The sequence below is a fragment of the Cervus canadensis genome, chromosome 28 (assembly GCF_019320065.1).
Source record: "Cervus canadensis isolate Bull #8, Minnesota chromosome 28, ASM1932006v1, whole genome shotgun sequence".
Taxonomy (NCBI): Eukaryota; Metazoa; Chordata; class Mammalia; order Artiodactyla; family Cervidae; genus Cervus; species Cervus canadensis.
In genome coordinates, this window is record NC_057413.1 from 16,657,769 (window position 1) to 16,680,653 (window position 22,885).

The window sequence follows — 22,885 nt, forward strand, 5'->3', positions numbered from 1 at the left end:
GTCCCTTCTACCCCCTGGAACCATAAGATAATTTTCTACGTTGTGACTCTTGTCCTGTTTGTAAATAAGTTCATGTGTACTATTTTTTGATATTCCATATATCCGTGATATCATATGATTTTGTCTTTCTCTGTCTGATGTACTTCACTTGGTATGACAACATCCAGGTCCATCCATATTGCTTCTGATAGCATTATTTTGTTCCTTCTTATGGGTGAGTAAGATTACATTCTGCATCTGCACTACATCTTCTTTGCCCATTTCTCTGTTGATGGACATTTAGGTTACTTCCACATTGTAAACGGCTATTGTAAACGGTGCTGCAATGAACACTGCTATGCTTAGTTGCTTAATCCTGCCTGACTCTGCGACCACATGGATTGTAGCATGCCAGGCACCTCTGTCCATGGGGGTAGACCCCGTGGATAATAATAAGCAAGAAGATTGGAGTGGATTGCCATTCCCTCCTCCAGGGGATCTTCCCAATGCAGGGATCGAACCCAGGTCTCCCGCACTGCAGGCGGATTCTTTACCATCTGAGCCACCAGGGAAGCCCTGATGAAGCAAGGAACACTGAGGTGCCTGTATCTTTACAAAATATGATTTTCTCTTGTATATATCCAGGGGATTGCAGCTTTTTAAAAGATACAGATAAAAAACTGCCCAGGAAAAGGCATATAGGGCAGAGTCAAAGGAAATGTGAGACATGGAACTTTGGTTTCGTCTTCCCAGGGTGTCATGGGCAGCTCTGTGTTCCCAGCACCTATGTGCCAGCAGTGAGCACTTGCAGACATGGGAGCTCACTCCAGGCTCCGTGTCCAGAGTTTTTACTGGGGCTCCATCGCCAAGGAATGACTGAGGGTCTGTACAGCTGATCTCAGGCTCAAACCTCTCTAGAGGTGTAGCTGATACTGCATGACTAAAACCCCCATCCTGAATCACATCATTCTTGTGACTCAAAGTTTTTACTCTAAATCACACTGTTGACATCCCTGTCAGGCTGGCCCAAGACCCTCACAAAAACAAAAGCACTTTTCTCAGTATTAACCTTTGACATCTTTAAACCTAAGGGTTTAGAGAGGAACTTCCAGGAAACAAGGGCAAAGTCCAGACTTCCTTTTGAATGAGGCTGAGCCCTTCACTACACAGCCAGGTGGCTGGTTTTCCTTGACCAGGCTCCCTCGTTGTAACTTCACAATAAGAAAATGTGAAGTGACAAACATTTGTAAACCATTTATCTTCTTCTGGTCTCTCTCTGAAAAATTTTTTTTTCTTTTTTGCATTATCTCCCTTAATTCTAGTGCAACTCCATGAGGTAGACACTAGTTTGAATGGCATTATGGAGAGAAGTGAAATAAGGCTTGCCTAAAGATTACTACCTCATGATGCACTCATCTCACAGGGTAGTAAAGTAATTCTCAAAATTCTCCAAGCAAGGCTTCAGCAATATGTGAACCGTGAAATTCCAGATGTTCAAGCTTGTTTTAAAAATGCAGAGGAAAAAAAAAAAATTAAAAATGCAGAGGGACCAGAGATCAAATTCCCAAAATCCACTGGATCATCGAAAAAGCAAGAGAGTTCCAGAAAAAACATCTATTTCTGCTTTATTGACTATGCCAAAGCCTTTGACTGTGTGGATCACAATAAACTGAGGAAAATTCTGAAAGAGATGGGAATAACAGTCCACCTGACCTGCCTCTTGAGAAACCTGTATGCAGGTAAGGAAGCAACAGTTAGAACTGGACAGGGAACAACAGACTGGTTCCAAATAAGAAAAGGAGTACGTCAAGGCTGTATATTGTCACCCTGCTTATTTATCTTAGATGCAGAGTACATCATGAGAAACGCTGGGCTAAAAGAAACACAAGTTGGAATCAAGATTGCCGGGAGAAAGATCAATAATCATAGATTTGCAGATGACACCACTCTTATGGCAGAAAGTGAAGAGAAACTAAAAAGTCTCTTGATGAAAGTGAAAGAGGAGAGTGAAAAAGTTGGCTTGAAGCTCAAGATTCAGAAAACTAAAATCATGGCATGTGGTCCCATCACCTCATGGAAAAGAGATGGGGAAACAGTGGAAACAGTGTCAGATTTTATTTTTTGGGGCTCCAGAATCACTGTGGATGGTGACTGCAGCCATGAAATTAAAAGATGCTTACTGCTTGGAAGGAAAGTTATGACCACCATAGATAGCATATTAAAAAGCAGAGACATTATATTGTCAACAAAAGTCCATCTGGTCAAGGCAATGGTATTTCCAGTGGTCATGTATGGATGTGAGAGCTGGACTGTGAAGAAAGCTGAGCACCGAAAAATCGATGCTTTTGAACTGTGGTGTTGGAGATGACTCTTGAGAGTCCCTTGGACTACAAGGAGATCCAACCAGTCCATCCTAAAGGAGATCAGTGCTGGGTGTTCATTGGAAGGACTGATGCTGAAGCTGAGATTCCAGTCCTTTGGCCACGTCATGCGAAGAGTTGACTCACTGAAAATGACCCTGATGCTGGGAGGGAATGGGGGCAGGAGTAGAAGGGGACAACAAGAGGATGAGATGGCTGGATGGCATCACCAACTTGATGTGCATGAATTTGAGTAAACTCCGGGAGTTGGTGATGGACAAGGAGGCCTGGCATGCTGCAATTCATGGGATCGCAAAGGTTGGACATTACTGAGTGACTGAACTGAACTGAACTGACTGATAAATATTAATAGCAACATAGGGACACATACTACTAAAGTTATAGTGAATAGAGAAAGACATAGAATATAGTAGGAAGAAGTGAAAGCATGGGAAGTCAGCAATGGTAGTAAAGTAAAGGGCAGTATTGCCTTGTGAGGAAGCAAGGTTCTCAAAGTTTCTTGTAATACCAAGAAGGAGCCAGATGTGAGGAATTAGCTTAATTTGTATACCAGAGACTACCAGAAAATTTAAGTTCCTAAAAATATTATGATGCTAAAACCCACAATTTAGACAGAGAATAGGGTGGGGTAGGGCATATAGACATTCAAAACTCATCATTGTTTAGTGCATCAGTCACTCAAGGACCACCCTCACTGAAGTCTTTCTCTATTGCTCAACCTACAGGTACCAGCATGCAGAAAGAGATAGCTCTACCCCACAGGCAGTTGAACCCTACTTTTATGGCCTCATGGCTTTCCTTAAGAAGCATTTGATGCAGCAGATTTCCTCCATCCCACCCCATCCGGCTGACTCCCCACAGTAAACAGGAGTCCTCACCCTGGGATCATTCTGCAGTCCCCATGGCTCCAGCTCTCAGCTTCCGTGGACACCAGTGGACTTACAACCCTGTCCGAGGTATGGAAAGGCAGCAGCATGGCTTGTCTCTGTGGTTCTCACTCCGTTCAGACGGTCACAGGTTAGTTAGTTCACTCCCCAAGTGCTTCAAATGACTCCCCCATTCCAGTGGACGGCCATGTACGTGGGGATCTCTCCCCTGTGCATCAGCTCCCTCACCCCCAGGTGCAGGCTGGTCCCACATGCTTTCCTTCTTCTTTCCCCTTCCTCCTTGTCCCTTCTTTCCTTTCTCCTACTGAGTTTTGTGTGGATCCGGATATTCCACCTCAGTAGTCAGGGCATCCTGCCAGTATTCACCTGGTCTTCTGTGAGAACTGCTGCGTCTTTAGAAGTTCTGATGAAAAAAAAAAAAAAAAGAAAGACGTTCTTGATGCATTGGTGGAGAGAGGTGTACCCACTTCCACCTACCCCTCTGTCATCTTGTCCACCCCCTTTTGTGGATGTATTAGAAACCAGTTTCCCTTTCTATTAAGTAACATTGTCATCAACACACATGTTTAACTTGTGCTTTTTGAGGAGAACACAGGTAAGTTCCTTTCACTTCAGTTGAGTCAGTCATTCAGTCATGTCCGAATCTTTGTGACCCCATGGAGTGCGCCACGCTAGGCTTCCCTGTACATCGCCGACACCCAGAGTTTACTCAAACTCATGTCCGTGAGTCGGTATGCCACTCGAAGATGTCCAGTCTCTCAGAGATTTTTTTTTTTTTTGAGATTTCTTATAATTGAGATCGTATTGTATTTTTCTTTGTCTGACTTAGTTTATGTAGTTTAGTGCCCTCTAGTTTCATCCACGTTACAATAATTGGAAGGATTTCTTCCTTTATCTAATGGCTAAATCATATTTACCTATATATGTCATATCACATTGTTTTAATCCATTCACCTATTGAAAGATACTCAGGTTCTTCCTATACCAAGTCTACTGTGAATGATGCTGCAATGAACATGGGAATACAGATCTCTCTTTGAGACAATGATTTCATTTCCTTTGACTATATATCCAGAAGTGGGATAATGGATCACATAACAGTTCTCTTTAAATTTCTTGAGGAACCTCCACAGTATTTTACCCTGGGAGTTGCACCAATGTGCGTCCCTACCAACAGTTCATAAGCACTCTTTTTTCTCCACATCCTCAACAAGATTTGTCATTTCTTACATTATTGGTACTAGCCATTCAAATATGGAAGAGGTGATATCTCTTGTGCTTTTGATCTGCATTCCCTTTGATTATTAGCAATGCTGAGCATCTTGTCATATACCTCTTGACCATCAATATGTCTTATTAATGGGAAAATGTCTATTCTTTAAAGTTGTAACATACAAATGTTTAATATATTCCAATATACAAAACTCTGTTGCCTACCTATATATCAACAATGAACTATCAGAAAGTTGAATAAAGAAAACAAGCCCAATTACTATTGCATCACAAAAAGATAAAACACTTCAAAATAAACTTAAGAAATGTGTTGAAAGATTTTATACAAAACTTTAAGATATTGATCTTGAGAAGGAAACAGCAACCCACCCCAGTATTCTTGCCTAGAAAATCCCATGGACAGAGGAGCTTGGTGCAGGCTACTGTCCATGGGGTCGCAAAGAGTTGGGCATGACTGAGCAACTTCTGTTCCCTAATACATTGATAAGAGAAATTTAAAAAGAGCTAAAGATATGTAAAGCTAGGTTGTCTCTTCAATGTGTTTCTTGAGGTAGGATTTGTATTACTATAACCTTCCCTCTTAGAACTGCTCTTGTTGCATCCTATAGGTTTTAGATCATCATGTTTTCATTGTAATCTGTTTCTAGGAATGTTTAGATTTCCCTTATTTCTTTGGTAACCTGTTTACTATGTAGAAATGTGTTGCTGAACCTCCATGTGTTTGTGTTTTTTAAAGTTTTTTTTTTTTTCCTATAATCTATATCTAGTCTCCTAGTGTTGTGGTCAGAGAAAATGCTTGATATAATTTCAATTTCCTTAAATTTACTGAGGTTTGGTTTATGACCCAAAATGAGGAAAATGTTTCATGTGCACTTGAGAAGAAAGTGTATTCTGCATTTGATGGGATGTTCTGAAGATATCAGTTAGGTCTGTTTGCTCTAATATTTCCTTATAGGCTTATTTTCCTTATTAATTTTCTGTTTTGTTGATCTGCCCATTGGTATAGGTGCAGTGTTGACATGCCCTAATATTTGTGTGTTACTGTCAATTTCCCCTTTTGTGTCAGTTAGTGTTTTCCTCATGTATTGAGGTGCTCCTATGTTGGCTACATAAATATTTAAAATTGTTTTGCCTTTTTCTTGGACTGACCCTTGATCAGTTGGTAGTATCCTTCTTTCTCTCTTATAATAGTTCTTATTTTAAGATCTATTTTTTCTAATACGAGAATTGCCAATCCAGCTTTCTTTTGATTTCCATTTGCATGGAATATCTTTTTCCATCCTCTCACTTTCAGTCTGTATATGTCTCTAGGACTGAAGTCGGTCTCTTGTAGACAGCATATATATGAGTCTTGTTTTTGTATCCATTCATCCAGTCTGTGTCTTTTGGTAAGAATGGGAGAAGATAATAGCAAGTAAAACAGCTGATAAAGGATCACTTTCCAAAATACAAGCAGCTCAACAAGTCAGTCATCAAAAGCAAAGGCAAGAGCTGCAAAAATAAACTAGTGAGACCACATCAAACTCAAAACCTTCTGCATAGTAAAAGAAGCCATCAGTAAAATTAAATGGCAACCTATAGAATGAAAAAAAAATATTTGCAAATCAGATATTTGGTAAGGACTTCATATCAAGTTTATATAAGAGACTCATGCAACTCAGTAGGAAAAAAATCAAACAACTCAAATTATTGAATGAACAAAGGAAGAGTAAGTGTTTTGAAAAATCTGAAAATTAGATAGTAGATGGGAGACACTAAGTTTTTCCTTCCAGAACAAAAATCTACGTCTTCCTGGCAGTGCTTTCTTTATTTCCAATCACCTGTTTGGTGATTGAAGTTCACAGTATACATCCTTCACTCAATACCAATCACTGTACACTGAGCTATGTGTGCTAAGAATAGCCCTACTAACTATAAAAAACTAATCATTGCTTACTTAATCTGAGGCATCTAAAATCCAAGGTGATTTTCAGAATTTTCCACTCCATTGTTTTCTACATTCTATTTAAAAATTGAAACACCTAGTAAGGAGTGAGTAGGGGCAGGGGACCTCAATAATACATGGGTAGAAAGTCATTTAAAACTGGGAACATTACTGGATTACAATTTGCGGGACTGTATTTTTACTAATCCTATTGTAATTTTGTTCCCTTTAATTCTCTGATATACTAGGTTGATATTTATTTAAAATAGTAATACAGCCACTATGGAGAATAGGGTGAAGATTCCTTAAAAAACTAGAAATATAACTGCCATATGACCGAGCAATCCCACTGCTGGGCATACACACCGAGGAAACCTGAATTGAAAGAGACACGTGTACTCCAATGTTCATCGCTGCACAGTTTATAATAGCCAGGACATGGAAGCAACCCAGATGCCCATCAGCAGACGAATGATGAGAAAGCTGTGGAACATATACACAATGGCTTATTACTCAGCCTGTGAAAAGAATATATTTAAATCAGTTCTAAAGAGGAAGATGAAACTGGAGCCTATTATACAGAGTGAATTAAGCCAGGAAGAACACCACCAATACAGTATACTAACATATATATATATATGGACTTTAGAAAGATGTTAATGATAAGCCTGTATGTGAGACAGCAAAAGACACAAAGATGTATAGAAGAGTCTTTTGGATTTGTGGGCGAGGCGAGGGTGGGCTGACTTGGGAGAATGGCATTGAACCATGTATATTATCACATGTGACACGAATCGCCAGTCCAGGTTCGATGCACGATCCAGGGTGCTTGGGGCTGGTGCACTGGGATGACCCAGAAGGATGGGATGAGGAGGGAGGTGGGAGCGGAGTTCAGAATGGGGAGCCCATGTACACCCATGGTTTATTCCTGTCAATGTATGGCAAAACCAATACAATATTATAAAGTAATTAGCCTCCAATTAAAATAACAAAACAAAATAAAATAGTAATACCAACATAGAGACACATAGCACTCAAGTCAGAGTAGATTGAGAAAGACAAAGCTTATGAGGCAGGAGGTGAAATCACAGAAAATTAGCAATGGTATTAAATGAAGGGGCAGTATTGCCTAGAAAGAAAGCAGAGTTCTCTAATTTTTTGGAGACAACACAAACAAGCCAGTTGGGAGCCAACCAGCTCAAGCTGTATACCAGAAACTTCACCAGAAGGAAAATGAAGTTCATAAAAGTATGCTGATGCGGAACACCAAAATCTAGACAGTAAGCGAATAGTAGATACTGAAAACTACTCAGAGATTTAGACATGGAAGCAAATACGCTAATGAGCATCAGAAAAGTCAAAGCACAAAAGGGTCTGAAAAGTAAATCGTAAAGAGACTCGGTAGTCTGATTAAAAGAATAAGAGAATCAAATTAGACAATCAAAATAGAAAGATTTGTGCACATGATAGAACCAGAGAATGCTCAGGAGAGAAAGTTTCAGACCTAGTGGACCAGTGAACAGAAGCCTCCAGCATCAGGAACAGAGACCCTGAACAGAACTCATGACTGTGTGCTTCTGGGAACGGCCTCAGTTTCAGAGTTTGGGCGTTATGCCGCCTAAAAGTGAACGCAGACAAGGATTATACCTTGCTATGACACTGAGTCACAGACAATAGTGTTTGTTAGCTTACTTTTCTCATTCACCTATAGAGTTAATGAATCACTAACCAAGGATAATTGACACCATGAGCTTGCAGTCAGATCCTCTTTAGTCATAAAATGGACATCTGAACCTGTTATATGATCCCCAATAACAGTTTTAATCATTAAATATATTGATGTTTAATTGAAGGGTAATTGCTTTACAATACTGTATTGCTTTCGGCCAAACATCAACATGAGTCAGCCATAGGTTTACCTATGTTGCCTCAGTCTTGAACCTCCTTCCCACCTTGCTTCCCATCGGACCCCTCGAAGCTGTTACAGAAAAATGTGGAAGGCTTCACAAATTTGAGTGTCATCCTTGGGCCGGGGCCATGCTAATCTTCTCAGTATTATTCCAATTTTTTAACATATATGCTACCAAATAAACACACAAATAACACTTTAACAGAAAAAATAATCATATGGTTAGTCATCTACCAACAAATGATCAATTACATTAAGAATTAGGGTATTCTGTTTTATTTACTGCCACTTATAAAATTGAATTTTATAAGGTCCAAAGTTCCATGTAGGAATTAAGCATATATTTATTTATTACGCATGTATATATGCACAGAAATATATGCACACAAACATATCTATGTTATACAACTATTATTCTCCTTGCCTATCACAATAAGATCTTTAGCTGATGAGAGAGACAGTCCCAAATTTCTCCAACTTATATGTCTTCTTTTTGAGAACAACTGCTTTGATTTTCATCACCTAATTTTAAATGACCATTTTATTCTTAGATAACATGCCCCTTTAAAGTAACTAAGAGCAGAGAAAACCTAGTAAATGCTGATATCTTATCCTTCATTAAATTACCACTCTTCTAGTAAACTGGAAAAAGAATCATGTTTAGATCTCATTCACCAGGATAAAATCCGTATTTTATCAGTTCTCTTGTCCAGACTCAATTCTTGTATACTTCAGTCTTAAATTCTGCTTACTTACAAAGGACAGACAGGAAAATTAATATTAAAATCATGCTTGCAAGAGTCAATGATTTTATGCTTCTGTTTGCCAAAAGTAGGGCCAGGAATAATTTCTGAAATATTACAACACATCAAGGAAGCATGAAGGTCTAGTTCTCCTATCAAAGAGGAGATGTTTGGAGATGGTTAGAAAACTCAGCCACATGGTTGTCAGGATGTGCTCCCGACTGGAGAGATGGATTTTCTCCCTGAAACCTCACAGTCAGGAAAGGCCAGGCATGTCCGCAGAGCCAGTGACAGGGTCCTGGGTGCTGAGAGGTAAGACTCTTGGATGACCATCTGGACATTTACCTGCCATTGTCTCGAAGAAACAAACGTAATGAGAAGATTAAGGATGCATAAAAGTAGAAGAGCTGTCAAGTTCCCTAGAAGAACGTCTAGCCCGGAGAACCAGGCCCCCACACTGATAATTGTCAAAGATGTTAATAGTAAGTATTTTATAGACAGAGCAGAACAAGTGGATAAAACCAGTGTTCTAAGGTCACTGCTGTTTTGCAGTCAAAAACAAAATTTTTTTCACGTTAAGCTGAGTCATCACAGCTCCTGATGTGGTCCTGGTTACACACATGCAGACGGAGAGCCCACAGGCATGTGTGATGTGACATCAGGAAGTGAACAGATGACTGCTTGGTGCCCAGTCACCTCCATCTGCTAATAATGGGACCAGGGAAAATTATTCATCCTCTCCAAAGCATTGCATCTTCATTAACATAACTTGATGATCATAGTGAAGATGAAAGCTATCTCACAGCGTTACTGTGAAAGGCAAATTTTAAGATGTGTTAAAGCTTTTGGGAAAGTATCAATGACATGCATGGGGTTACGAAGCTGAGTTAGCAGATCCAAGGTTCAGTACCTTTTCTCTTAGTATTCTCTCTGTACTCAGTAGTAGCGATCAGTCAGTCATGTGTTTACTCTTACCCCAGCGTGATGGTAAACCACACAGATCAACTGTACACTTCTTGTCATTTCAGTGTCTAAATTCAAGCACTAGTCAGTGTAGAGTGAAAAAATTAGAAACCCCTAGAGGGCCTCTCTGGTCAGAGTCTGCAGAGTCCCAACATTAAACTTTTTTTTTTTTTTTTTTAATGTTTATCAATATTTATTGACATCTTGAGTAGCAAACAAAGCAGTCATGTAAAATTTTGACACTGAATTACAAATGGTTACACAAACAGTGATACTTCCTGATGTGTCACAGTAAGAAGTACAGGTCATCATCTGAAGAGTATTCTCTCTATTAATGTTGGAATGATGCTTCCCTGGGGTCTCAGAGAGTAAAGACTGCCCGCAATGCAGCAAACCTGGGTTCGTTTAAACTGTCTTAAAAGAATGGCCTAAATACTCTGGCTCAGATTAAGTTCCAAACGTTTGCAGACCACAGAAGTACTTCTGGGACAATACAAAAATGCAGGGAGTAACCTACTTCTCCAACTATCTATCTGTGCAGATATCATCATCCATCTAAATTCACACAGAAGGCGCTCCTTCTTCCCCACCCCAGCTACTACAGCACCAACTCCTGCTCAGAGCACAGGGAAAGAGAAGGCTTCCCTCCACAGGATGGAGTTGATAACCTCAGGTGGCTAGATCATCTCAGAATGGCTCATGTTTTTATTTAAGGAGGGTACTGCCTGCTCCTGCTGCTGGTCATGTCAAATCTGCTCCTGTGCCAAGGCAATGTATGCCTGCCTGGGGTCCTGACGTGTTTGGCCTCCCCCTGAAATTCCTTAGAAAAGTGTTTAGCCATGCCTCCAGGCTGTCCCATGACATGCATAACCTTACCACAATAATGTTCAATGAGTTTGTAACTACTGTGGTGGTGGTGGTTTAGTTGCTAAGTCGGTTCCGACTCCTGGGACCCCATGGACTGTAGCCTGCCAGGCTCCCAAAAGTTACCTTCCTGTAAGTGACTGGGCCATGCTATCCTTTAAACAAGAGGGCTGCATCAGCCAAAGTTCAAATAACACACTCTCTAGGTTAAAGACGCCGTCAGCTCATAAGATGTGGAAATTGAAGAAAGGACCAGTTTTGTGAAATCTGAAAGATTCCTAAGAAGTGCAACAACTTTTTCAATTTCCTTTCATTCATTTCTCTCTTTAAATTTCTAAAATAAAAGATTTTGTGTTTGTCAGCTAGGAATGCCATAAAAGAATACAATAGACTCAGTGGAATAAACACCAGCAATTTATTTCCTCACAGCTCTGGGGGCTAGAAGTCCCAGATCAGGCACCAGCAAGGTGAGGTTCTGGTAAGAACTCTTTCTTCCCAGGATGGCTTCTCCGTGCGTCCTCACACAGGGTGGGGGGTGGGGAAGACAGACAGAGGAAAGGACACACAGACACAGAGACAGAAGAGAAAATTCTCTGGTGTTTCGCTTCATGGAGACACTAAACCTATTGGATGAGTGTTGCACCCTAAGAGCTCATTTAACCTTAATGGGCTTTGCTGGTGGCTCAGATGGTAAAGAATCTGCCTGCAATGGGAGAGACCTGGGTTCTATTCCTGGGTCTGGAAGATTCCCTGGAGAAGGGAACGGCAAGCCCCTCCAGTATTCTTGCCTGAGAAATCCCATGGACAGAGGAGTCTGGAGGGCTATAGACCATGGTGTGCCAAAAAGTCGGAATCCTTTTCAAAACAGCATACTTTGGCAGTTCGGGCTCTAACATATGAATTTAAAGAACACACATTCAGTCCATAATACTACCTGACTAAAGCACTTTTAGGTGGGACTGGGGAAAAGGAAGCATGTTGATTTTCTGGTCCTTCAGTGTGTCTCTGGGTTTTTTCTCCAGGCTCAGAGTAAATAGCCAATAAATGAGAACTGCTCTGCAGTGAACTGGGTGGATGGAACATGTTAAACAAAGCTGAATCCCGGTCACAAAAACGAATACTGGTAGTTTTTTTAATGCTACAAATTATTGTTTAAGATTTGCAGTGAATAGGTTTAGAATTATAGTCGAAGGGGAGTTTACAATTGGAAACAACTATTCTCTTTCTGATGAAGGTATTTGAAAGTTGTATGTTAATTCTTTTAGGCCAATCAAGGAGCACACGGTAAAGCAGATAGATAATAAAAGGCGGTGCTAAAGGTTTCTATTAAATTCTCGAAGTTCTTTTTACTCACTAGTTTTTGTTTCATCCTCCTTTTTTTTAACTGTCCATTTTTTTTCCATCTCTTTCAAGTCATCTCTTCAAATGTTCATAATTTCCGCTAAAGACTAGTTTTTGTCTATCAAAATGTTAGGTAGATTTTTCTATTCATTATTCTCAGTTCATTCCTTAGTATTTCCCATAACTTTATGCCATGTTTTTCTGACGTCCCATTTTGTCACTATAAACAACATTGTATTCTGTACTTGGGATGAACACTAAGCTTTTTGGTGAGCGGGTTCAGAGATAAGTCAGAGTCATAACTGTATTACTCCTTATAAGGGAATATATTGGCTCTAACCCACTGTAAACAAGAGATTAAATGGTTAAATATAGGTGCATGCATGCATTCTAAGTCACTTCAGTTGTGTCCAACGCTTTGCAACCCTACTGACTGTAGCCCAACAGGCTTCTCTGTCCATAGGATTTGCCAGGCGAGAGTCCAGGAGTGTGGTGCTGTACCCTCTCACAAGGGGTGCTCCTCACCAAGGGATCAAACCTGAGTCTTCTTATATCTCCTGCATTGGCAGGAATGTTCTTTACCACTACCGTCACGTGGGAAGCACCAACTATTGGTAAAAAGTACTATATTTGGTTCAAATATTAAAAAAAAAAAAGATAATGATAAAATAGAGATGGGAAAAGTTGGAACTTAGAAAAGTTAGATGTAAAATAATTTTTATAGAGAGAATGTATAGAAAAAGTAGGAAAAGAATGACTTTCAAATTTTGTGATGCTCCCCTGTTAAAAAAATTACATATCTATCAAACATGTTAATGTTCTGGTAAGGGATTTATCTACTGAATGCCCAACAATCTTAACTAATTGCCTAATCATTTTCAGAATGAAAAGTATTCCCAGAGTAAACTGGAGTATATCAATGGCACCAGCATCTGCCATACCAATTCCCTCCAAGCTCCTGAAGAAAGCGAAAAAGCCCAACAAATGAACATGAGTCTTTCACCTGGGTTTTTCACTGGATCAGATGAGACAGTATGTAGCTTACCAAGCTCCAGATGTTTAGACATAATTAATGGTAACTGTACATGCAAATACGGTGGAAGAACTGTTAGCAGTTGAAGAGAAATTATATTATGCAGTTGATGAAGAATGAATGAAATCATGGGATGATCTGTAGTAGCAAAATAAACAACAGATCTATAAATTGTCCATGCAGACAAGTTTAGTTCAACCAATGCATTAGACACAGGATTGCAGCCTTTATACTGTACAAAAACAGGAAATGAATGGGAACGTCCATGTGTAAAATATGAGATTGTAAAATTCATGAATATGTAAGAAACACACCCCGGTTTTGAGTACCCTTGTTACTAGTGACTCGTACGTGGGAGTCCTATACTGCACCACTTGAGCCAGCGTGTCTGCCTTTCAAGGCTCTCCTGATTCTGCTTCTGCTCTCTGACACCTCCTTCATTCATCATTCTCAATGACTCCTCTGTCACCTTATATTTTTAATTTGTAAGTCTCGCCCACAATGGCCTATATAACATTGCTTTGCTTCTCATGGCCACAACAATTGTCTCTGTTCTGAGCATAGCACAGTTTACATATCCAGCCTCAATCATTTATGGCAGCTCCAATATTTCAACATTATAATCTCCCTTTGTGAGTTCCTACATTATCCTTTGTCCTAATATTATTTAAAATATTTTCACATCAATCCCCCCTTAAATACTATCTTCTCTCTCTACAATTTTCTTAATGATACCAGCAATCTTTTCCTCTGTTAAGCTCATTAATAATGAGGATGATCAAGTAAAGAAAAAGCTCAAAAACGAGGAGGAGGAGGGATTTTTCAATAAGCTTGAATTTAAATGTCTTTGAGAGTTACTACAAGTCCATACGTTTTACTAAGCACTTTATGTGCATTACTATAGTTCATCCTATTCCGTTCTCTAGTCTTTACCACTAAAACAGTTCATGGCTGCAAAGAAATCAAGCATATTAACTGCCCCCTGGCATTTTCATGCTCAATTCTACTAGTAGTAGTGAACTAGGGGGAAAACCCTCCATTGTGAATCCCACCGATGCTGTTACTAAAGACAACATTGTGCCATTTTCTGCCCAGACACAAGTCAACAAGACAGACTCTTCTGATACCAGCATGGGGGCTGGTGTTGGGATCAACTGAGGAAAGAAAGCCTGTTTAGGAATGTCATGTCTTCTTCATTGTTTCTTTGCTGTAACAACATAAAACAAATTACCAATCAAAAATCAATATGAATGACTCATCTGATTAATTAATACAAAAGAATCACTGGGTGACAATGATGTGGGCACAGGCAGAATGTCTCTTTCCTGGGTCAGGTACTGCAGACACATACTGACTTGTCATAATATACCTAAATTTCTCTCATGCAAATATAAAAACATCAAAGAACTCACTGAGTGGGTGGTAGAATTTCAGAGGAAAAATGAACATTCTTCATGTTATAAATTAGAACTCATCAGAAGAATTAGTTCCTAAAATAATCCAGAATTTTATTAATTCAGCAAAGTGTGAACTAATAGCTTACATTTTATAATTTTGCAACTTTTACTACCTTCAAAATTCTGCATACACATAGGAATAAGCAAAAGTCTTTTAGGTCAGCTGCTTGAGCAAAGATCACATGTTACCAAAAACCACTGAATTATGATTATTTTACTAAGACTGTTTCTTATGTTTGCTTAGAATGCAGACCTATCTAGGTGGATACTCATGTTTCAGTACCTCTGGAATAGTCCTCTGTATTATCTAATCGTGGACCAGTGGATTAAGAATTTCATCTCAGATGCTATTCTATCAAATGCAAAAGAGTATATTAAAAAGTCATACAAAGTTCAAACAATATTAGAGAGGCGATTCACCCAGGTGAGCATCCTGCAGAGGGCTTTCTTGCTTTGTATATGAATGAAAGAGGTGACCTCTGTAATACATAAGGAGTTTTGAAGTCTTTCATTTTGTAAGTAAAAGATTCATGAATTCTATACGCTAGACTGCTACTACATAAAGCAGGAGCCTAGTCATTCAGAGTGATAGATTCTACTGTAAGGAATCAGAATTTCACTGCAATTTTTGACATGTGCATCCTTCCCTGCATTGCACACAATTCCACCAAAAGTTTGCCTCTTCCTGAGCACAGGTGGTTGAAATATTTTCAAGAGTAAGAGAACTAGAGAACAGAATTTCCAAGCTCAGAATTTTTCTCAAAGTATCCCAGGACATCTGCTATTGAAATCCACTTGTCTTCTCTCTCTGTTCTCCTCAAATCAAAGGATGAGATTGGGAAGGAAGAACAGAGAAAGTTAAAACTAAACTTGAGTTATGCTTCTACATTTTAGATTCCTAATTGTTTTCTCATAAGGTGGCTCCAAAATCCATATCTAGAGAGTTTTATATTCGTATGTCTTCCCCAAATCTTAATTTGATAATTATAAGAGACAAAGATAAGCAAATACTAATAAAGTGCATAAGAAGTCATTATTTTTTGGGTATTCAGATGGTTCTTCCAGTCAGGCGGAAGTTGTCTGAGGATCGCATGTACTGGTCAGGATTCCCAGCAATGGTGTCCAGCAAGGAAGATGTGCATCATTCTACCTTTTATAAAGTGTTCAAGTGCCGGAGCAGGGATTCCCGTACAGTTGACATGTACACCAAGATCCTGGCATGCTGAATCAGTGACGAGTGCTAAATCCACATCCATTCCATCCAGCTCTGAGATGGTCCTAATGATCTATCCCATACCAAGCTTCTTTGAAATTTACAGCTTTTTCATGCATGCTCTGTGAAATGGGTCTCCTCTTAAAAAAAAATAAACACAGACTCAGCAGAGATGTCAAATCTAAGAGGGTAATTTGTTAACATTTCTTATTTTCATTTAATTGAAAATCAAAAGAAATTCTACCCCTACAATTGAGAGAATGAAGTTCCTATTAAAATTGTCACAAATAGCAGAAGCTGGCATAACAAAGAAGACCATTAAGAGATTACATAGAATCACAGAAAATTATTTTGGGTCAAGTTATTAGAATAAAAGTATTAGACAATTTTTCATGGTTCTGGTCATGCTACGAAGAAGATTGAATTCTCAGGATTCTTTATGAAAGCCAGCCACGAACTGTCAGCCAACTATCACAGTGTTACACCAGACAGGATCAGTGCTTCTAACCTTTGTACAAATAGCATGAAGTTTACTGAACTGTCTAAAGACTGTTAGGATGCTATCTTAGTCCTTCTGGGTTGCTATAACAAAATATCATAGACTTATAACAATGGAAATGGATTTCCACAGCGTGGTCATGCAGTGTCCTTTCTGGTCACACACTTATTATTGTATCTTCAAATGGGGGGAAGGGCTTGGTAGCTCTGTGTGTCTCTTATACATAAAAGCACACATCTCATTGAAGAGGCTCAATCCTTAAAACTCCATCACCTGACAAAGGCATCACCTATGGATACCATAACCATGGGGATCAGGATTTCATCATATAAAATTTCTGGGGGACACAAAGGTTGAGACCATAGCAGATAGAAACGTGAACAGGTTCCATCCTCCTCCAGTGGCTGTCTTCACCCACACTCCACTGCATCCTCATTTTCTGCATCACCTTGCAACCATTCCATACATTCTATCACTCTGGGTTTCACAAGGCCAGGTCAGTCAAGTGTCAACTCCATCTCATATTCAGCCTATTCAATGTTTCCTCTCCCCTGCTGAGGCCCAGAGGACCTTCCAGGAAGCATTGATATGTCCATTTCTGCAAGGTTCCTTCTCTCTCCCTCTCTGGATCTTCATTCCTTGGGCCATGTTGGAACAGGGTAGATGGTAATGAGGTGGGAAAGTTCTGACATCACTGGCTTACATGGTGCTCTTGTAGCCTTCTCTTGGGCCACACGAACTGGTCAAAATACCCCCTGACTGACAAATGCTTCTCTTGTGTGGGATCCTTGTGATTATCCCAGACATTCAGAAGTTGGGGATCCCCAACATCAGAGTTTCCTTTTTAATCAGGGGAAATATTCTGGTACCCACAGCTCACCACCTGCAGTAGTCACCATAGCCTCTCTGTTTCCCTCACTCTGCAAGCACCATCTGGAGAAAATTACGTAGCTCACCGTCAGCTGCCTATTAGCTGACCCACAGGAAACCCATGTATCATAAACACTCTGAACAACTGAATGGTAGAAATACTGGTGTGCATCTGTCCCCCTCCTGGGGATTCTGGACAATTGTCCAACTTGTCACTTAGACACCAAGCATATCTGAAAGCTGGATTCAAATCACATTTATCTGAGAAGTGAGACCATTCTCTCTTCCTTTTAGAGTAACTATCCTTGTCATTAATTTTTGGCCTTACAAACATGCCCTAGTAGGTCTCTGAATTATAAAATTCTCCAAATAGACTGAGTCTCTACTGACACTGGAGCAATGAGACTGGATTAGGGTTGTTCAGCTTGTTCCACAGCCTCCAGACAACCTGGAATGAGGGCCTTCTCTTGACTGGCTCTCTTAAGAAGTCAGTGATGTTGCTGGGCTGGTTGTGCAGCATCTTTAGGGCTTTGCCAGTAATTCCTAGAAAATAAAAATTGGGAAATCAAAAGATAGAAGGAAAATAGGGATAGATAAGAGAGAAGGAAGAGAAAGAAGGAAGGAAAAGCAGCAAAAAGAATGTGAGTCAAAGATGGGTAGTGAAGGAGAATAGATGTTAGAATACTTTATTTTTAAGGACCAAAATATATATGTTCTCTTTTTAATATTGTAAGAGCAAATATCTCATATTCCCTTTTATTTCCATTTTCTCTTCCCTCCTCTTTTTTCTGAAAATGTTCTTTGTATTAAGAGTATTCTTTTGTTGTCACTAAAGGCTATAGTTCTAGAGATGAGCAAAGCCTGGCAAGTGTTCAGGGCAGAATCCAGCCAAATTATCTTCTTTTAGGCAAAGACACCCTTCACCCACATACAGGAACCTGTCCAGCAAAACCAACCTCTTCCCTCATAGCCAGGGTTATTCTTGACTGAGTCCTGCTCCTCCGTTTACCTGGGATAACCCAATCCTTTCAGAACATGACAGAATACTCTACCACAAAGCAATCTATCGACTCTCCTTTGGCTCCTTCATGCATATAAAGTGTCAGCTTTCTTCTATTTTCGCTTTCTTCTTCCAAAATGTAAAACACCCTGAAAAAACCCTGCAAGCACTTTCTAAGTCATTTACTGCCCAAAACATCTAATTCTATTGTGTTACTTGCTTACTTTCTTTCCTTCAATATCTAGATATTTCCAGCAGGGAGGATGGTATCTCTTAGAGGGAAAATTTGTCAATAAAGGGCCAATGCAATTGGAGGAATCATACACTCATTAATAGACCACACACATCTTCATGTATTTGTCTATTATAAAATTTAGGAATTTACATCAAGAACAGAGGTGATGATATTTGGAATGCTCTCCTTGCTTGACAGTGACATATAACGTGAATACTGTAGATTTCAGACAATATTGAACAGAGCCATAGATATTCTATAGAGTCAGTCAGGAATAGCCAAAGAGGGGATATTTGGACAGGATTTAACAATCACTCCCTTGCCATCCAGAAAGCATTGATTTTCCCCTCTTTTACAGATTTTCATGTAAGATTACATTTGAAGAAATGGCCCTGCTATATGAAGAATAGCAGCAGTGGTTACTGAAGGGAAACAAACAAATGAAGACCCTTTGAAGTGCACTGACCTTATAGATTAGTAAGTCACATATCATGGGTACAGTGAGGACTTCAACCGAGGTTTGAAAAAGTCTCTATTTTCCAGAAGCAGGTCCTCAAGTTGTGGCGAAGGAGAGGGTGATATAAACAAATAAACTATTATATTACATGGTAGAGTGAAGAACATTAAGACGTGATGCCAACACGGTGCTACAGTAGATTGAGGTAAAGCTAGGAGCCATCTGAGTATGTCATAGGAGCGATGCAAATAGGATGACTTTATGATGGACTTTTGAAAGATTGTTGGGATATTGATGTGGAAAAATAGGAAAACAGTATATCTGTCAATTCATTTAGGATCATCTTATGAAGTAAGGATCTCCGACATCCTAGATCAAGGCAACTGAGATATTAATACGTATAGCATTATAAGGTATCAGTGAATAATCAAGTCTGATGAAAACACAAGAAATGTTCATTTTTTTGCCATTCATGTTGTATCACTCATGATTATGCTCCAATGATATACTGTATATATTATTGTAGGGTTAGAATGGAGAAATACTTGTATGGATTTTTATGCATTTGGGAGAATCATATATGCCAATTTGGAGATTTCGTCTTTATTCTACAAAACAACAGGAAACCTAGAACATTAGGTTCAAGAGAGAAGAATTAGAAAAGAGAAACTTTAATGTGGATTGAGTTGTTGTGGTTGTTGGTGCTGGTGGAGAATAAGAGAGAGACCAGGAAAAGCTGGGAATATTATGACACTAAAAATCAAAGAGGGCTCTGGCAAGTGAAAAGACGCAAAGGATATGAGAGATACAGGAAATGAAAAGGACCTTGACCACATGCAAGGAATGAGGCAGATGTAAGAGCCAAAAAAGGCATCCAACGATATGGGACTAATTGAGTCAATCAATGAAATGTCAAAGAGAAGGGAGGAGATAAATTAAGGTTTTATCCAAAACCATCTGAGTTCTATTTTCCTGTATTTCATCAACTTAGTACCAGAAATCACCAAAAAAATGTTAAGGTTCTGCAGCAAATGATAGAAATAAGTACTCTACAGAGCTTCTGCTAGACCCTCTGGAATACCAGAAGCAAAGCACGACTACCCAGTGATAACAAGCAGTGAGTCTCTAGTCACTTTCAACACCTAAGTAAGACATACATTGTAAAGAATAGAGGATGAATGGAAATAAAATGGAATCATCCCTTACAAATTTAAGAGCCAGCCTAAAGAAAACCTAAAACCTAAACAAAATAGAAGTAATGGTCTCCTTAGTCATGTGTCCACTTTCTCCAAGAGTTCCTCATTCCTTTTGCTGAATCCTCCCTTGTTTACTAACCCTTCATTGCCTTACTCTCAGCAGATGGTCAGCTAATCACTAAAACAATAAATAATTAAACAGTGTTCACTCCTGAAATATAGTTGTATTGATGGACTCTTCAAACTGAAAAGCTTTCTAATCCCCTGAAAGTAAAACTCTAATACTGGAAGGATTCCTCCCCAGCCTCTTTCCAAAATGCCCAGTGGGCAGCAACTGTGAGTGTAGCTACTTAGACATGTTCTGCCATAATTATAACCTGTTTGGATTGAATACAGGAAATGGATGAAGCACTGAAAGATGTCAAGAAAAAAATGCATGGACAAGTGGAAAAGAGAGCAGAAGCCTTAAACACCGATCAATGCCTGCACACCACACCATGTGTGATGGAGCCAGGTGGGCATAATCAGGGATGGATTTTTCAAGAAAGCTCTATATGAGTTGGCACTGAGAAGTTTGTTTCAACTCAACTGTTTCAACCTGATTCTTTGATTCAAAGACTCAAAGCCACCTGTCTCATTTAACTGCACTAAGTCAAAACGGGAATATACTTATTGGCTATTTGAAACTGCCAAGGTAGGAGAAACCCAAGTAAGACGGTATGTGTTCTGAGAAGGATTCAAAGGGCAGACACACTGAATAATCACAGAAATCACATAATCACAGAAAACTAGCCAATCTGATCACATGGACCACAGTCTTGTCTAACTCAATGAAACCTAGCCCTGCCATGTGGGGCCACCCAAGACAGATGCATCATGGTGGAGAGGTCTGACCGAATGTGGTCCACTGGAGAAGGGAGTGGAAGACCACTTCATTTTTCTTGCCTTGAGAACCCCATGAACAGTATGAGAAGGCAAAATGATAGGATACTGAAAGAGGAACTCCCCAGGTTGGCAGGTGCCCAATATGCTACTTGAGATCAGTGGAGAAATAACTCCAGAAAGAATGAAGGGATGGAGCCAAAGCGAAATAATACCCAGTTGTGGATTTGACTGGTGACAGAAGCAAGGTCCGATACTGTAAAGAGAAATATTGCATAAGAATCTGGAATGTAAGGTCCTTGAATCAAGACAAATTGGAAGTGGTCAAACAGGAGATGGTAAAGATGAATGTTGACATTCTAGGAATCAGTGAACTAAAATGGACTGGAATGGGTGAATTGAACTGAGATGACCATTATATCTACTATTGTGTGCAGGAATCCCTTAGAAGAAATGGAGTAGCCATCATGGTCAACAAAAGAATCCATGCAGTACTTGGATGTAATCCCAAAAATGACAGTATGATCTTGGTTTGTTTCCAAGGCAGCCATTCATTATCACGGTAATCCAAGCCTATGCCCCAACCAGTAATGCTGAAGAAGCTGAAGTTGAAATGTGGAATGTTCTGAGAGAATAGCATTGAAACAAGTATACAATCAAGGGTGAAACAGATCACCAGCCCAGGTTGGATGCATGAGGCAAGTGCTCAGGGCTGGTGCATGGGGTAGACGCAGAGGGATGGGATGGAGAGGGAGGCGGGAGGGGGGATCGGGATGGGGAACACATGCAAATCCATGGCTAATTCATGTCAATGTATGGCAAAAACCACTACAATATTGTAAAGTGATTAGCCTCCAACTAATAAAAATAAATTAGAAATAAAAAGAAAGGTTCTATGAAGACCTGCAAGACCTTCTAGAACTAACACCCAAAAAAGATGTCCTTTTCATTCTAGGGGACTGGAATGCAAAAGTAGGAAGTCAAGAAACACCTGGAGTAACAGACAAATATGGCCTTGGAGTACAGAATGAAGTATGGCAAAGGTTAATAGAGTTTTGCCCAGAAAACGCACTCCTCATAGCAAACACACTCTTCCAACAACACAAGAGAGGACTCTACACATGGACATCACCAGATGGTCAACACTGAAACCAGATTGATTACATTCTTTGCAGCCAAAGATGGAGAAGCTCTATACAGTCAGCAAAACCAAGACCAGGAGCTGACTGTGGCTCAGATCATGAAGTCCTTATGGCAAAATTCAGACTTAAACTGAAGAAAGTAGGGAAAACCACTATGACCATTCAGGTATGACCTAAAATCAAATTCCCTAATGACTATACATAGTGGAATATGAGAAAATAGAAATTTGAAGGGGCCTAGATCTGATAGGGAAAGATGCCTGATGAACTATGGACGGAGGTTCGTGACATTGTACAGGAGACTAGAGATCAACGAAACCATCCCGGCATGTAAATATGGCTGATTCATGTCAATGTATGGCAAAAGCCACTACAATATCATAAAGTAATTAGCCTCCAACTAACAAAAATAAATGAAAAAGAAAAAAAAAAAGACCATCCCCTTTGAAAAGCAATGCAAAAAAGCAAAATGGCTGTCTGAGGAGGCCTTACAAATAGCTATGAAAAGAAGAGAAGGGAAAAGCAAAGGAGAAAAGCAAAGATATTCCCATTTGAATGCAGAGTTCCAAAGAATAGCCAGGAGAGATAAGAAAGCCTTCCTCAGCGAACAATGCAAAGAAATAGAGGAAAACAACAGAATGGGAAAGACTAGAGATCTCTTCAAGAAAATTAGAGAT

At 39.6% G+C, this 22,885-nt stretch overlaps 1 non-coding gene and 1 pseudogene across 1 annotated transcript; one reads left to right on the top strand and one right to left on the bottom strand.

Annotated features, from left to right (window-relative positions):
• Positions 1 to 3,261: 3,261 nt before the first annotated feature.
• Positions 3,262 to 15,940, top strand: LOC122430106 (annotated as a pseudogene).
• Positions 8,392 to 8,493, bottom strand: LOC122430254. Its single transcript, XR_006266326.1, has one exon. It is a non-coding gene; the product is annotated as a U6 spliceosomal RNA (small nuclear RNA).
• Positions 15,941 to 22,885: the final 6,945 nt, after the last annotated feature.